The following is an 18,530-nucleotide window of genomic DNA, read 5'->3' as shown; positions in this document are numbered from 1 at the left end:
AGTCTGTATTCAGCCTTTATACAGTCTGTATTCAGCCTTTATACAGTCTGTATTCAGCCTTTATACAGTCTGTATTCAGCCTTTATACAGTCTGTATTCAGCCTTTATACAGTCTATGTATTCAGCCTTTATACAGTCTGTATTCAGCCTTTATACAGTCTGTATTCAGCCTTTATACAGTCTGTATTCAGCCTTTATACAGTCTGTATTCAGCCTTTATAGTCTATGTATTCAGCCTTTATACAGTCTGTATTCAGCCTTTATACAGTCTGTATTCAGCCTTTATACAGTCTGTATTCAGCCTTTATACAGTCTGTATTCAGCCTTTATACAGTCTGTATTCAGCCTTTATACAGTCTGTATTCAGCCTTTATACAGTCTGTATTCAGCCTTTATACAGTCTATGTATTCAGCCTTTATACAGTCTATGTATTCAGCCTTTATACAGTCTGTATTCAGCCTTTATACAGTCTGTATTCAGCCTTTATACAGTCTGTATTCAGCCTTTATACAGTCTATGTATTCAGCCTTTATACAGTCTGTATTCAGCCTTTATACAGTCTGTATTCAGCCTTTATACAGTCTGTATTCAGCCTATAAAAACAGTTACGGCTGTTAATGTCTTGTGTTCTGTGTCTCTGGGCAGATTTCAGAGCATCATGATGATGTCATCAGGATTATCTGGTTTGAAGACTACACATTTCTTAAAATAAAGCTGTTAGAAGCTGGGGGAGTTTAAAGATGTAGGAGTTTCCAGGCAGGGTCTCAACAAAAAGAGAAGAAAAATCAGAAACATTAAGAAGCTGCATGAAGACAAAGAACCAGCAGGAAGCATCAAAGATCCAATGTTTCCATACAGAGGTGAAATCTAATTAAGTACATTTACTCAAGTACTGGACTTAAGTACAATTTTGAGGTACTTGTACTTTACTTGAGTATTTATATTATATGTAACTTTATACTTCTACTCCACTACATTTTAAAGGGAAATATTATACCTTTTACTGCACTACCTTTTGTACTTTAGTACATTAAGGAGTTAAAATGAGCAAAATAAAAAAATTACAAATTTACAAAAACACCGCTTACATAAATGCATCAATACAAATAATCCCATAATATATGTAGAATATATTATTGTTATATATTATTATATTATAATATATTTAGAATATATTATGTGGGTCCATTCTGCATAATGAGTACTTTTACTTTTGATACTTTAAGTACTGTTGATGCTGTTGATACATTTGTACTTTACTTCAGTAAGTTTTGAATGCAAAACTTTTACTTGTAGTGGAGTAATTTCACAGTGTGTATTAGTACTTTTACTTCTGAATACTTTTTCCACCAGTGGAGGTAATAATGACCCAACAAGCTCTTTGGTTATTTGTTGGTTCTACTCAGATGTTTGATGTGTTTGAGGCTCTATAAGCTGAGCTAATATAATATAACTACTCCACATCATCATATTAAACTAGCGCTAAACTCAAAATCAGCTTCTAAAACCCAACGGCTCCTCTTGTTTAAATCAGGTTCAGTTGGTTCTGCGTCTTGAGCTAAAAAGGTAAATAAAGGCTGCAGCACCATGTACTCAGTGATGTTTGTTTACTAGATAAAACCTCTTTAAAACACAATGGACACTGTGTTTGGAGGAGAAATAACCCACATGAGCTGTTGAGAAGAGCTGACCAAACCTTACACTGTAAAAAAATAATCTGTATAATATACAGAAAAATACCAGAAGCTGTGTTTGCCGATAGTTCACTGTGAAAAATACAGTGAGAATATATTACATATATAACTATATATAACTATATATATTATGGTATGCTTTTGGTGTATGGTGAAGAGTGTTTACTGTAGTCAAATGTCGACATCAGCAAAATCTGTAATTCAGACTGAATGATCCTTATAGTGCTTGTGACATTTCTTCATTCATTAATTTTAGCAAAATGTTTTTCATTTTATTACAGTAAAACTGTGTTTTCAACATTTTAATACAGTAAAAATTAATTAAAGTTTTACCGTTCCATGATTTATGGTCATTCAGTGTGTTTACGGAAATATACAATTTTATGGTCTATTTCTTTGGCAAATTGACAGTTTTACTGTAATTCCTAGTTAGCATCTATTTCACATTCACAGCATATTTTCTATACATTTCACTCAGTGAAAATACTTTTTTGTGAATTGTGAAGTGAATTAACTACAATCAAGGAAAAAAATATTAGACCACCCTTGTTTTCTCTTTGCTTTCTTGTTCATTTTAATAAAAAGATACATTTGTCATTTCTCATCAGAGTTTAATTTAAGAGCTGATATATAGCCATTTTCCATGTTTTTCTCAATAATGATTTTGGTTATTAGACAGAAAACCATATATACCATATATATATATATATATATATATATATATATATATATATGATATGTATGTATGATATGTATGATGTTCTGCTTGTTTTTTGTTTTTTCCATGTTGTAAGGCGACCTTGAGTGCCTTGAAAGGCGCCCTATTAAATAAAATGAATTATTATTATTATTATTATTATTATATACATATATAGATATCAGCTCTTAAATGAAACTCTGATGTAGCTTTAGTTGTACATGTAAGCATTAAAATGAACAAGAAAGTGAAGAAAACAATGGTCTAAAACATGTTTCAGTTACTGTATTCTGTGGCAAGTAAAACAAAACAAATAAAAACATTATTAAATAAACATTTTCATGTGTAAAGCTGACTTCCGGTCTAGTTCCAGCAGCTTGACGCTCCAGCGGTAGAAACAGAAACAGGCTGCGGGTTCTGAGTGATGATGGAGGACTGACAGGAACCATGATAATAAACAGTCTGGTGGAACGGTTCCACTAATAAAGAACCAGAGGAACATTAGAGACGAGACACCTGAACCTGAACCTGAACCTGTCCTCCTCTCTAGCGGACCGACAGGCTCCATGGAGCCGCTGCACCATTAAAGGACCAGAAGGATCTGAGTCCAGCGGGGGCCGGGCGGCCCCTGGTGGGGCTCCGGAGTCCTGCTGCCGGTACCGGGACACAGACACACCGGGGACATACACTCAGCACTACACCTGGTCCCACTGAGTCCCACTGAGACCAGTTTACTGGGAAGAGAAACAGGGAAATCAGTATTTTTCCTGCTGAAACTCCCCTCAGGCCCTAGGCTACATGTCTAAACAGAAAGCATGAGCCGAAACGAGTGGTGGAAGAAGATCTTTACTGCAGTAAAAGTACTAATACACACTGTGAAATGACTCCACTAGTAAAAGTCCTGCAGTCAAACCTGAAGTAAAGGTGCAAAAGTATCAGCATTAATTAACCCTTTATCAGGCAAATAACTATATTTGGTAACTTCAGGTAATATTTCCAGAAAAAGGTTGCAAATTTACTAGATTAAAGTGGCAAATCTGCGCGAAAAAAGTAGCAGATTTACGAGGGAAAAAAAATGGGAAAAAAGCAACTTTTTTCTCCCAGATTCACCACTTTAAATCTCATAAATCTGCGCATTTTTTCTCGCGAATTTGCCACTTTAATCTCGTTAACTTTTTTCTCAAAACATTATTTCCGTATGTTTTTTTTTACACATTCTGGCTGTATGTAATATCCTCCAATATTCTCTAGGGTTGAAATTTGGAATTTGCAAGTATTTCTATGAGTGTCCTATTAAGGGTTAAAGTATCAAAAGTAAAAGTATTCACTCTGCAGAATGGACCTACTCAGATTGTTCAAAATTAAAATCATACAATATTATTATTGCATGATTTTAATGCTTGATGCATGTATGTAAGCTTTAATTTACTGTTGTCCAGGTAGGGGTTATTTGAACTACTTATACTTTTATGTGGTTTAATGAATAAAGATGTATAATTACTTTAAATGTTTTATGTTTTTTCATGTTAAATCTCAACCTGTTACTAAACTAAAGCTGTCAGTTAAATCTAGTCCAGTAAAAAGAACAATATTTGCCTCAAAATGTAGTGGAGTAGAAATATAAAGTTACATACAATGGACATATAAAGTAAAAGTACAAAAGTATCAGTATCAAAAATGTACTCAAAGTATCAAAAGTAAAAGTACTTGTTATTGGAATGAACTCAGACTGTTTTCTATATTCTAAATATATTAGCTGAGTCAGTAAATTCTTATAAATCACTTCTTAAAACAAACTTTTATAGACTTGCTGTTATGTAACTGCTTTCTATCTCACCACTCTGATTTACTTCTTCACTTTTTACTTCTTTTTTAAACACCTTTTATTTTCTGTGTATCTGAGAATATCTTGTTATTGTCTCTTATTGTTTTTCTTTTAATGTAAGAATAGTTTTCAGCCTCATGGGATCATTCTGGTGATTAACTCTGTTGAAGCACTTTGTAAACTGCTGTTTTTAAAAGGTGCTATATAAAATAAATAAAGTTATTATTATTATTATTATTATTATATAGCTTATTTGTATTGATGCTTTTACGTAAGCAGCATTTTCATTTTGTAAAGACAGGGCTCATTTAATTACTTAATATACTGTTATAAGATTTAATAAAAAAAACTTTTAATTGATCATATATTTTATGTCAAATCTCGACCTAAAAAGTAACTAAAGCTATCAGATAGTGTGGTAAAAAAAGTGTAGAAAGTAAAAGTGTAGTAAAAAGTAGAATATTTGCCACAAAATGTAGCGCAGTAGAAGTAAAACGTAAAATGGAAATACTTAAGCAAAGTACAAGTAGCTCAAAAATGTACTTAAGTACAGAACTTGAGTAAATGTACCTAGTTATCTTCCACCAGGCTGTGGCTCAGTTGGTAGAGTGGTCACTCACGGATCGGAGGGTTGGTGGTTCGATCCCCGACCATGGCAGCTACATGTCCAAGTATCCTTGAGCAAGATACTGAACCCCAGAATGCTCCTGATGCTGCGTTCATCAGTGTGAGAATGAATTCCTGCTGGTGGCAGGTGGCAGCGTTTAGGGGCCTCTGCCACCAGGATGAATGTGTGAAAGGGTGAATGAGTCAGTCTGTAGAGTAAAGAGCTTTGAGTGGTCACAAAGAGACTAGAAAAGAGATTTATAAGGTCCAGATCCGTTTACCACCACTGGGCTAAACCTGCACAGAGGGAGGGTTAGGAGGACTTTAGTTAGTGTTAGTGTGATGGCCACAGCCATAAATGTCGGTAACCCTCAGCACTCACACATTAGTTTATAGTTAAGTTTTGTTGTATTTTGGTTCATACACATTATACATTCAGTTAACTAATTGGTCTACATTTGTTTAACATACTAACTTACTATTCAAATAAATCACACAGATTTTTTGTTTCATACAACACACTTTATTTTAACAGTTCATTAGTTTTCTATTTGAGGCGCGCAATTATTAATTTTGTTTGGTTAGTAGAATGGTTACTCTTGTGTTTATTATGGGCTGATCACTATATAAGTTCCCTCTAGTGTTTATTATGGGCTGATCACCCACTATATCAGTTCCCTCTAGTGTTTATTATGGGCTGATCACTATATAAGTTCCCTCTAGTGTTTATTATGGGCTGATCACCCACTATATAAGTTCCCTCTAGTGTTTATTATGGGCTGATCACCCACTATATAAGTTCCCTCTAGTGTTTATTATGGGCTGATCACTATATAAGTTCCCTCTAGTGTTTATTATGGGCTGATCACCCACTATATAAGTTCCCTCTAGTGTTTATTATGGGCTGATCACTATATAAGTTCCCTCTAGTGTTTATTATGGGCTGATCACCCACTATATAAGTTCCCTCTTGTGTTTATTATGGGCTGATCACTATATCAGTTCCCTCTTGTGTTTATTATGGGCTGATCACTATATCAGTTCCCTCTTGTGTTTATTATGGGCTGATCACCCACTATATAAGTTCCCTCTTGTGTTTATTATGAGCTGATCACCCACTATATAAGTTCCCTCTAGTGTTTATTATGGGCTGATCACCCACTATATAAGTTCCCTCTTGTGTTTATTATGGGCTGATCACTATATCAGTTCCCTCTTGTGTTTATTATGGGCTGATCACCCACTATATAAGTTCCCTCTTGTGTTTATTATGAGCTGATCACCCACTATATAAGTTCCCTCTTGTGTTTATTATGAGCTGATCACCCACTATATAAGTTCCCTCTTGTGTTTATTATGAGCTGATCACCCACTATATCAGTTCCCTCTTGTGTTTATTATGGGCTGATCACCCACTATATAAGTTCCCTCTTGTGTTTATTATGGGCTGATCACTATATAAGTTCCCTCTTGTGTTTATTATGAGCTGATCACCCACTATATAAGTTCCCTCTAGTGTTTATTATGGGCTGATCACTATATCAGTTCCCTCTTGTGTTTATTATGGGCTGATCACCCACTATATAAGTTCCCTCTTGTGTTTATTATGAGCTGATCACCCACTATATAAGTTCCCTCTAGTGTTTATTATGGGCTGATCACCCACTATATTAGTTCCCTCTAGTGTTTATTATGGGCTGATCACTATATCAGTTCCCTCTTGTGTTTATTATGGGCTGATCACCCACTATATAAGTTCCCTCTTGTGTTTATTATGAGCTGATCACCCACTATATCAGTTCCCTCTTGTGTTTATTATGAGCTGATCACTATATCAGTTCCCTCTTGTGTTTATTATGAGCTGATCACTATATCAGTTCCCTCTAGTGTTTATTATGAGCTGATCACCCACTATATAAGTTCCCTCTAGTGTTTATTATGGGCTGATCACTATATCAGTTCCCTCTTGTGTTTATTATGGGCTGATCACCCACTATATAAGTTCCCTCTTGTGTTTATTATGAGCTGATCACCCACTATATAAGTTCCCTCTAGTGTTTATTATGGGCTGATCACTATATAAGTTCCCTCTAGTGTTTATTATGGGCTGATCACCCACTATATTAGTTCCCTCTAGTGTTTATTATGGGCTGATCACTATATCAGTTCCCTCTTGTGTTTATTATGGGCTGATCACCCACTATATAAGTTCCCTCTAGTGTTTATTATGGGCTGATCACTATATCAGTTCCCTCTAGTGTTTATTATGGGCTGATCACTATATAAGTTCCCTCTTGTGTTTATTATGGGCTGATCACTATATCAGTTCCCTCTTGTGTTTATTATGGGCTGATCACCCACTATATAAGTTCCCTCTAGTGTTTATTATGGGCTGATCACTATATAAGTTCCCTCTTGTGTTTATTATGGGCTGATCACTATATCAGTTCCCTCTTGTGTTTATTATGGGCTGATCACTATATAAGTTCCCTCTTGTGTTTATTATGGGCTGATCACTATATCAGTTCCCTCTAGTGTTTATTATGAGCTGATCACCCACTATATAAGTTCCCTCTTGTGTTTATTATGGGCTGATCACTATATCAGTTCCCTCTAGTGTTTATTATGAGCTGATCACCCACTATATAAGTTCCCTCTAGTGTTTATTATGGGCTGATCACCCACTATATCAGTTCCCTCTTGTGTTTATTATGGGCTGATCACCCACTATATAAGTTCCCTCTTGTGTTTATTATGGGCTGATCACCCACTATATTAGTTCCCTCTTGTGTTTATTATGGGCTGATCACTATATCAGTTCCCTCTTGTGTTTATTATGGGCTGATCACTATATCAGTTCCCTCTAGTGTTTATTATGGGCTGATCACCCACTATATTAGTTCCCTCTAGTGTTTATTATGGGCTGATCACCCACTATATTAGTTCCCTCTAGTGTTTATTATGGGCTGATCACCCACTATATTAGTTCCCTCTAGTGTTTATTATGGGCTGATCACCCACTATATTAGTTCCCTCTAGTGTTTATTATGGGCTGATCACCCACTATATAAGTTCCCTCTAGTGTTTATTATGGGCTGATCACTATATCAGTTCCCTCTTGTGTTTATTATGGGCTGATCACCCACTATATCAGTTCCCTCTTGTGTTTATTATGGGCTGATCACCCACTATATAAGTTCCCTCTTGTGTTTATTATGGGCTGATCACTATATAAGTTCCCTCTTGTGTTTATTATGGGCTGATCACTATATAAGTTCCCTCTTGTGTTTAGTCATCAGGTCTGTTTGTCTTCTGTTAGTTTGTTCAGTTGACCGTTATACAGTTTTGTTAGTTTGACCTCTTTTATGGGCCCAATTCTTTATTACTTTGTTTGAAAATGTTGTTGCTTTATACTTTGAGTAAATAAAAACCCTTTTTTGACCTGTTGTCCTCATTGCTGACTGACTCGGTCCCTCACAGTTAGCGTTAGCGTTAGCGTTAGGGTTAGGAGGCTTGGAGAACTTCTCTCAGTGGCTTGCATACATTTCAAATAATGAAAAAACAAAACAAAACAGTGTTGTCTCGACTTTTGCTGATGCCTGCCAAATGCAGATATTTATCATTGAAAAAATACCCAGTCATTATTAGATAAAACCATCGCTGATAGAGGACCTGTGCTCCTCAGCAGGAAGCAGCCAGAGCTTGGAGTTCTCCACTGAGAGGAAATGACCATATTAGGACTGGTTAAATAAATTAACTGTAGTTTTTACTCAGTAGTTCCAGACAAGCTGCTGTTGAGATGGGAAGGAAAAGGTATGAATGGTGAAAATGGTGCTATAGACTACAATTCTACAATGTCATTGTTATTAGTAGTTTAGTTGGTGATGTTTGGTTGTTAGGTGAAACAGACCTGAGCTGATCACTGTTTATAGTCCCTGTTATTGGTTCTTGGTTAGGTCAGTTGGAGGTTCTGTTAATTAGCTTCAGTTGAAACATTTTACAAAAGAAGATAAAGATCTGGGCCTGTAAAAGACGTCATTTGCTTACTTTTCGGGTAAATAAAACCCTAAAAAATTTGAAACTCACCTGTGACTCCTGGTGCCTAGCTATGCCGTGCTAACATACGGCCTAAATAAACAGTTAGCACTTTAGCCTCACAGCCAGAAGGTCACAGGTTCGACTCCCGCTGCTGCTCTTCTGTGTGGAGTTTGCATGTTCTCCCCATGTCAGTGTGGGTTCTCTCAGGGTTCTCCTGCTTCCTTAAACGGTCCAAAAACATGCACTGAGGTGACACAAAATGTGCCCGTAGGAGTGAATGAGAGCGTGATGGCCTGTCTCTGTGTGTCAGCCCTGTGATCGTCTGGAGACTTGTTGAGGATAATGAATTAGTTATTAATAATTAAACACCTGTAGATGACATGTTTATCAATAAAGACAACAGCAATGAAGCAAAAGATCTTTTTTAATTCAAAGTGAATCTTGACATAGTACACCATCAATTCATAATTTGACACTCACCAATAAGAGTCACCAAGAAGGAACCCGCTTTGTGTGACCAGGAACATAAGGCTTGATCACGTTAACTCACTGAGAACTAGAGGGAAAGAAGGACCGCCAGCTGGTCAGACACATTAAACACCAAACAGAATCACTTCCCAGTCCTCAGAAGGTGGATATTGCACAGTGCAGTTGCTACATGTCAAACTAGTGTAGCATTAAGAATAGAATAAAATCAAAAATAAAATCATAAAGCCACACAGAAGATCTACAACATATTCAGAACAGTAACAGTTTCAATTAGCAATCATGTCTACATATTGTGTCTAAATACAAGAACCAGATAATTAGAGAGCTGTGGTACAAAATCTACCGAAAATCTCTCTTAGGAGTCAAATTTATCCATTTTTTTCTCAGCTCAGAACCCGAATGAGACGTTCACACCCATGATTGTTAAGATGGACATTTAGTTATGAGGACCCAGTAAAGCAGGCCTTCACTTCCTAAAGCAGATGAGAAGCTTTCACCTGATAAACAGACTAGAGCCAATCTTTATATACTGACAAAAAACCCAAATGTGTTGACGTATTTACAGTCCTAAGGCCTGCTGTGTGACTTAAGGCTGCTGGGCTCTGTGTGCTTGTTGAGGGTCATATCGGGGACCGTGTGACGCTCTGGGGACGTCACTGAGGACGACGTGTTCATCTCATTAGAGGTGCTGAGCTACAGAAAGAACAGAATCAACGAGAGGCTGCACACCACAGGGTTAAAAAATAAAATAAAATAAAATAAAATAAAAGAAAGTCCTTAAAGTAAAGTACAGATGACACACACACACTGATAAGGCTGACGGAGAGCTGAACAGAGCTTCCTCTCTTTGTCTAAGCATCAACACAGTCGCATATTAGACACTAAATACACACTATTACTGAAGCAACGTAGCAAAAACCATTACAATGTAATACATTGAGAGCAGCACCATGTTAAAGAACACATGCTCAGCTTGTCAAGATCCTTAAAACAAGATATTCTGTTATTACTAGATACCAGATTATTTACCTTTATCTTGTTATATCCCAAAATGTTCATATCATTTCATAAAATCTGCATATCTTGGTTCAATGCTGTTCCAGGATCTAGTAAAACAAAGTGAGCAGAGTCTTTTAGTCATGGTGGAAGCAGAACGCTGCTGTAGATGAGGACCAGACAACTTTGGAGCTAAACTTGATTGATGGATAAAGCCTTTTAGAAAGAAGCCCTGACTAAAACACATGGTGATATCTATCTATGGTAATAGCTGCATACAAGAACTACCAACATCCCAATAACAAGATGAGAGGGAATTCTGTGGAGCCATTTAGAAATGCAACAAATAACTCAGAAGTCTGGAGATCCACAAATACATTCACGGTGTAGAATAAAGCTTTGCATGTGATTATTCAGGCCGTGTCTCTGAGTCCTGCACCGTGTTCCTGGTGAGTCAACACAACATCCCTGACTTTTACTTTCTTAGGATTCTGTTAAAAAAAAAAAAAAAGATTGTTTCCAGACATCTTAAGTCTAACAAACAAACAAACAACTTTGGGGTTTGGTGATGTGTAAAACAGGAGCTGATCCCCTTTAAAAGAAAGGAAACTCGTCTACAAATGTCCCGACTGCTTTGATATCAAACGTCCTCTACAGCCATTTGTTTGATAAAGGCACTAGTTGTACAGTACGAAGAGCTGAAATACACTCTGAGAACGGAAATAAAAGCCATGTCATCAGAAGAAAACGAGAAAAAACCATAATACGAATAATCAACGACACACTGGTTACAGAATCCAACAGTGAACCCAGCCTACGTCTGAAATACTGATGCTAATGCACAAAACACACACGCACACGCACACACACACACACACACACACACACACACACACACACACACACACACACACAAACCAAAAAGCAACAGAATAAAAAAGAAAACTCATTAACTTCCATTACAGCAGTTTACAATCACTTCAAAACAACAAAGCCAATATACAGAGGCACTAGCATATAGGAATAGCATTCAATATACTATATATATATAAAAACCCACTTCTAGTGTATCTAGTCATCAGAACTACAATACAAAAGAGAGAATGCAGGCTAGAATGAGATTATTCCTCTAAATTCACAGCTACGAAGTGGCAGATAATCAGTACATAGCAGCTTATTATCTATACATTCCAAATACAATTTGCCAAACATAGCTCAGAAAAATAAAACCTCAACCTCATCTTTAAAATAGAGATCTCACAATATATTCCAATGCTGATAACTGCAACAGTATGCTGGAGGTGAAGGAGAAATAGTATTGACCATGCTTCAGAAATGATTAATGAACAGTCTTTGGTGCTGATTGGAGTAAAATACCAGCTGATATGACAGTAAAGACGCAGCTCTACACACTGGGAATCAAGAAACACAAAAACCCAAAGAAATAAATCAAGGCTATGCATCCACCCTGAAGGAATGTATCAAAACTGACAGGCTTCAATACATGGACAAAAAGTTCACACAAATATTAGAAACAATTACCAACACACCTCTAACACTCGTAGCCCAGCAATGATACTGGAAGTTCATATTCCAACACTGAGAAGCTTTTCAAAGTAAAGACATAAAACAATCTTTAAGTCTATGCCACTCCCAAAAACTAAAACATTAAATGCATTAATGCAAGTCTAGCCTAAATGCAAAATAAAACACAGCAACCCAGAGGCTATCTAGATTGTATTGCAGTTACAGTAAACAGTGACAATACTGTTATGAATTAAGTACTATAGTGAATAGAAATCGATTATCAAAATATCAAATCACTCTTTATGTACATAAAAAGCTCATTCAGTCAAAGCCCTAAATGTGCAGCCTCTAGCTAAAGTAAATCATACTCTGAGTTAGAAAGCAAACTGAAGTCCAACATTAGCATAACCATTAGCATTATTTATCCAATAAGCCCATCATATTCAGAGTCTGAGGGTTAAGTGCTGCAAGCCCATTTAAATGTACAATCTATAAACTCCTGAAGTAACGTAGACTCTGGTTAAGGCACTAGGCGTGGCAGCAGTAAGCTCCGCCTCCTGGTAACACACACTGGGATGGCTTCACACACACTGAGCGGCTAGCACATGCTACAAGGCAACACAGATAAAGGTGGTGGAGCAGCACCCTGACACCAACCACCATAATGATTCTCCGCCTCAGATTACCTTAATCATCTTCTCAACAACACAGGACAGGAGGAGATGTGCAAAGACACATTCTGGATTCTAACTTCCTTATCGTCTTCTTCTGTGATTTCATTCTCTCATAAAGCTCTGCAGTGATCCTCCATCACTGTTTCCTCTGCAGGAAGTCTCTCAGAGCTGAATTACTCTGATAATCAAACACAATCAGCTCAGATCACAGCTGAATCTCTTTGTCCCCAATAAAACAACATCTTCAGCGTTGTAACTTTAGTTTTTCTTCCTCGTCCTCTATGATACATGGTGGTCTTCCTCCCTCGTCTTCCTCACCTCTAGTGTCCGTTCTGAGCTCTGCTGCCCCGCCCCGCCCAGGTGGCCGCCCCGCTCCACTTCCCGTTGGCCCTCCTCAGCAGCAGGAGGTGCTGGGGTGCGCTCCTGCTCCTCAGATATAGGAGAACTGGGGGTGGTGGCTGAGCTTGGTGGGGCTCAGGGGGAAGCCGCTGAAGGCGGCTGGGGACGCCATGTAGGGGTGCGGGGGGGGGAAGGGGGGCTTGAAGGGGTGGGGGTGGTGGGCGTAGGCGGGCTGGTGGTGGGGGTGCATGGTGGGGGAGGGGAGGAGCCTGTGGGGGTGTCCAGGGTGGGCGGGGCCCAGGCCCAGGGTCACCTGGTGAACTATAGCGCCTCCTGGGGGGTGGGACAGCCCATAGCTGTGCTGCAGCAGGGGGGGCGGGGGGGGGGCGAGAGGGCAGGATGGGGTGGGGGTGGTGGGCGGCGGGGGGCGGGTAGGACAGCAGGGTGTGTGTGTGCAGGCCCTGGCTGTGTGTGGAGGTGTGTGTGGGGCTGCTGTGGGGCAGGTGAGTGAAGGTGTGTGTGTGGACCGTGGGGGGGATGAAGGCGTGCGGCCGCAGAGGACCAAAGTTCCCGTTCCACTCTTTGGTGCCGAGGGGCGAAGCGTACGGCGCCACCTGCAGGACACAACACAGGATTACATATAACACATATATACATATATACATATACATATATATGTTAGACACCTGAGGCGCCACCTGCAGGACACAACACAGTATTACATATAACACACACATATATAGAACAGACTGTTAGACACCACGGCTCTACAGGCTCTGGAGGAACAGTTACACATTCTGGGAAATAAACATTCTCCTTCTTGTTGAGAATGTAAAGTTCTCAGCTCCAGACTGTCAACAACCAGAGCAGACATTAACAGCAGAGGGGGAAAACATTGATACAGCGTAGGATCACAATATTTGGGTGGAAATATTGTATCGATACCGCCAAGAATTGATATTTAGCGCCAGAATTTTCACTCAGGCCGTAGCGGGCTGACTTTAGTAATAAACTGGAGACATCATATGAAACTAGAAGATCTGAGGAACCTATAGGCATCGTGTGCATCAGGATATCATGCCCGGAATTTGTTAAAATAACGCTACAAAGCTATGAGGGCTTTAGCGACATGCTAAAGACAACGGAAACAGGTTTGTGACTGTTGAATTATTTTACAGACAGCCATATGGAAGCTATTCAGAGCAGTGGAGCTTAAAGTTGAGGAAAGTTTGATAAAATGCTGCAGTTGTTGTCGTCCAACATGTTAGATATCAGCTCAGTTTGACTGGATACTTTGTTGGTCAGTCTGTTTGACTCTCATTGTGGAGGAAAAAAATACTTTTTTTGTGGTGACTAAAGTATGGGGTGAAATGGAATCGTGGGGCCGATACGCTGATTCACTCCTCTATTAAAGCTGGTGATGACCTGAGATATTTATACAGTCTGTGGTTGGAGCTCACTGGTCCAGGTGGGCGGGTCAAAAAGTGACGAGGTTATTACATACATAGCCATTTTGTTTAATCGTCTGTCTTCCACCTTCTCTTTCTCTCTTTTTTCACCACCAAGGCTTTTAATATTTCTTCTCTTATCCGTGTCTTGAACTCTTATCTGCTGCAGTTCCCCAACCAGAACTTTTTCTTTTGACATTTTTGCTGCTATTCAAATATAAAGTGTTAATGCTTTCACTTTTTATCTAATTGGAATATACAGGTCTGATGCTGATGTGTAAAGGTTCATGCTGTCACAGCTGTTGACAGACTTTAACAGATCAACTTTTAAATGTTTTTAATGGAATTTAGGTCGATCCCGCTGTGCAATGCAGGACAATCTCAATGCTGATTAGAAATGTTTTGCTTGAGTTGAAAATTAATGAATAAATGAATAATTTCATGGATATGCACATTGTTTTGGTTTGGACAGAGATCCACTTCCTGCTGCTGTCAGTCTCAGCGCTACATGAAGCTAACTGAAGAGTGTCCTCATAATAATAATCCTAATAAGAGTGTATCAATGTTCTCATCCAACCCTCGGTGCAAACATCCCAAAATACTGAACAATTCCTTTAAAAGTCCCTGTCTGGGGTTTGAACAATGATTACATTCTCATCAAAGCAGAAAAGATAATCATCTGCAACATATGGAACAGAATACTGTTTATAGTAACAGACCAGCTAATTATACTGCTGCTCAGATAAAAATGTCCTCACACTCTCTCACTATTATTCACCATTAGACTGAACTGTTCTGCTCCTGCATAACCTGTCATAACCCTTCATAAGACAGAAGAACTGACCTGTCCAAAGCCCAGCGGGTGCTGCTGCTGCTGCTGCTGCTGGCCGGCCACTTTCTGCTGCCGGGACATGAGGGGGGCGGAGGGCAGGAGGGGGAAGGAGGAGGGGGTGCTCTGCTGCCCCACGAGGCTGCAGCGCCCTTTGGACCGGGACCAGGACTCTGAGACTGGAACAGAGAGGAGACAGACGGGAGTCAATAAGGACAAAGATCCTGCAGAAATAGATGTTTAGCATGTTTAGTCCACATGGCCTGCAAGACCAGAGGCAGGGAAGAAGACTCCAAAGACTCCAAACAACAAAGAAGCATGCACACAAAACAAAGATCATAAACTCAGATACTTTTGTTCCAATAAAGAGAATATGAAAGGGTTCTTTTAATATATATTCCCAGATAGAACTTCAGTTATGGATGTGAAACAGTTTTCCACAACCAAGGACCTGACAGTCCATCCGTCTGACTACTGGGAATATTTCAAATACTTTAAATAATAATTTAAAATAAATGAACAAGATGGCTCCAGGCATGGCAGCTGAGGGTGAACTACCCCAGGCCTGGGTCAAAGGTCAGACCCTAACCCAAACACATCACTGTGCTGCATAGCGGGGTTAGCCTTGTTGCTCTGCCATGTTTCTACAGGAGCCCAGAGGTGATGAACCACACACTGGCTCTACAGGGGCCTTGGGGTTTTTTGCGTTACCTTAATGGCCCCGTAGGTTCTCTACACTTGCAAAGGGAGAGGTGAGAGACGGAGCATTAAGCTTTAATAATGCCACTCTGTTGGACTTGACATTGCAAAATGAACTATAAATCGGCAAGCACAGAATCTTAAGATGTGTGCAGAGCAGCTCTACTAGGCAGACACAAGCTCAACAGAGGCTAAAGAACATATGAGGTGACTGGTCCTAGCTGGTTTCAAAAGTCTGAGCACACTACCACAGACAAAGTATTTTTAGGTTGAGATTGAGAAATGCAAATATGAATTTGGGACACAGCTGCAGTCAAAACATGAGGCCAGATAAACAAAAACAGCCTGTGTATGTTTCACAGTCAAAGGAGAACTTAAAACATCTAACAAATACTGAAACTTAACAGCTATATTCTGGAAGTTTACCCAAGAATGTGGCTGCATTCAAGTATGGTACGTAATTAGCTGTAATACCACAATAGATAAAGCCAGTTGTTCAGGTGTTGACACGTCTTACTCTTTCTAGAAACTTGCTCTAGATCAACAACATGCTGGCCACAGAGAGGAACCATTAAATACTGCAGAGGCCTGCCACTCCTTCTGGAAGAGGCTTATATTATATTATATTATATTATATTATATATTATAGCAGGGACCCTTAAACAGCTGCAGATGAAATGTCTGAGATAGTGGTGTGGAGGAATGACAATTAAGATCTTTATGGCCTCAGTGTAACTGTAACTGCTGCTGTTATAGACTCAAACATGACTTTCACTGTTTTCTGACAGTAACTGAACACAGAATAATAAAGCTTGATAGTAAAGTTGGGGAAAGAGAAAGAAACAGATTTGTTGGCACTCACAAAAAGTCATCTGAGCAGCAAAGTTGCTCTTTAGACTCTGATCTGAATCAGTTTTAAGTTCACTCCACCATTTACTAAATTAATATCTGGGGTGAACTAAAAGTGGAAACTGACTCAGATCAGTCTGAGGACAACTGTTGCTGCATGTTAAACCAGCAGAGAACGCTCCGACTCAACACCAGAATAATGCATCTGCTTTCCCTCCACTCTAACAGACAGGTCGTCATGTTCACCAGCTCTGTTTGATTTACTCTGGTGGAAGGAAACACTTCTTCCACTTCTTTTACTGTTTCTGCAGCAGAACATGCAGGTGTTGTCTGGTAAGGATTGTTTCAGATACTTAAACTGCAGCTAAGATATTAATTTGAAGGGTTGGTGAGTCACTTAAGGGATTAACGGGATAGAAAATTAAATGATTTCACTCAATACTCAAAATCCTCCATCAGCCAAGCTGATGAGAAGAGCTTCTATCACTTCCTGCCAGCTTCAAAATTAATCAAAACCTGCTTTGCTCTGGAACAACTGGTTCACTGGAGCTTACACTGGATGACTGTAAATGATGAACACATGTGTAAAATGAGCTATTCCTAACACATTTTATTTCTTGGAAACTACTACTTTGATGGAGGGAAAGCCTAACAGAGGACTCTCAGGTAATGTTAGCATTGCCTGCAGTAGATGCATGTTGGAGGTGTTGGTGCAGTGAAGCCGGTTCTCTGTTGGAGTCTGTTATCACCTGTTAAAGCCTCTATGAGCCACTAGGGGGCGGTAAGCCCCTACTGCTGCCATATGACCTGCAGAGCATACACCGCCACAACAGACAGACTTCATCACAGGAGGAAGACCAGGAAACTTTTCTCTGTGTTAGTACATTTACAGAGGAGCATCAATTTCTCTTAGCTTGAATAAAAAATAATGAATCACACACTTTTCTTCATACCTATAAAAATCAACAGAAGTCATACAGTATTAGGGCTGGGCCATATGGACCAAAAGTCATATCCTGGTATATTTAGGCTGAATATCTATAAACGATATATATCCCAATATTCTTATCGCAACATGAGAGCTTCTCAGTAGCAGCCCCCAGACTCTGGACCTGCCTCCCCCTCCACATTCGTGCAGCGCAGTCACTAAATGTTTTTAAATCCCACTTAAAAACCCTCCTCTTTTCTCTTGCCTTCGATTAAAGTTTTTTTTTTCTCCTCTGGCAAGTGCTAGGGAATAGTGTCCCCTAGTAATCCCACAGTGCTTTTAAAAAATATCCCATCTTCTTTTAATTTTTTTTTTTTTTTTTCTTTGTTACCTTTGTCAATTCTGTATTTTATTGCACTTTCTTGCACTTTTATGTGAAGCACTTTGGTGCAGCTCAGCCGTCTGTAAATGCGCTATATAAATAAATCTGACTTGACTTGAGCAAATGTTCATGTGTGTGTGTGTGTGTGTGAGAAGAAAACTTTGAACATTTAGAACCTAAATTAATTAATCTGGTGCACTTCAAGGTTTTTAATAAAGAAATATGAGCAGTTCACCAAAACAAATACTGCATAACTGAAAAACTGCATTTCTTGCATTGACTGAAATTGTTAACGAGATCAAATTACAAAATACTGTCAAAACTGTAAAGAGCTTTGAGTGGTTGCAAAGCGACTAGAAAAGCTCTATATAAGTGCAGGTCCATTTTATACTTTTTTTTTTTTTTTTCTCTCCGTCGCTAACTGTAATGCTGCCCTCTACCGGTCACATCCTGATCTAACTAACTAGGGTTTTTTGGTGTGTTTCTTTTATTTTTTAAACATGATTAAA

The 18,530-nt window shown here is 38.9% G+C and overlaps 1 pseudogene; it reads right to left on the bottom strand.

Annotated features, from left to right (window-relative positions):
• Positions 1-9,267: 9,267 nt before the first annotated feature.
• LOC131973091 (homeodomain-interacting protein kinase 3-like) overlaps positions 9,268-18,530 on the bottom strand; it is a 35,853-nt pseudogene continuing 26,590 nt past the window's right edge.

Source organism: Centropristis striata, chromosome 6 (assembly GCF_030273125.1).
Source record: "Centropristis striata isolate RG_2023a ecotype Rhode Island chromosome 6, C.striata_1.0, whole genome shotgun sequence".
Classification (NCBI taxonomy): Eukaryota; Metazoa; Chordata; class Actinopteri; order Perciformes; family Serranidae; genus Centropristis; species Centropristis striata.
Note: the sequence above shows the minus strand (reverse complement) of the source record. Positions and strands in the feature narration are given on the sequence as shown.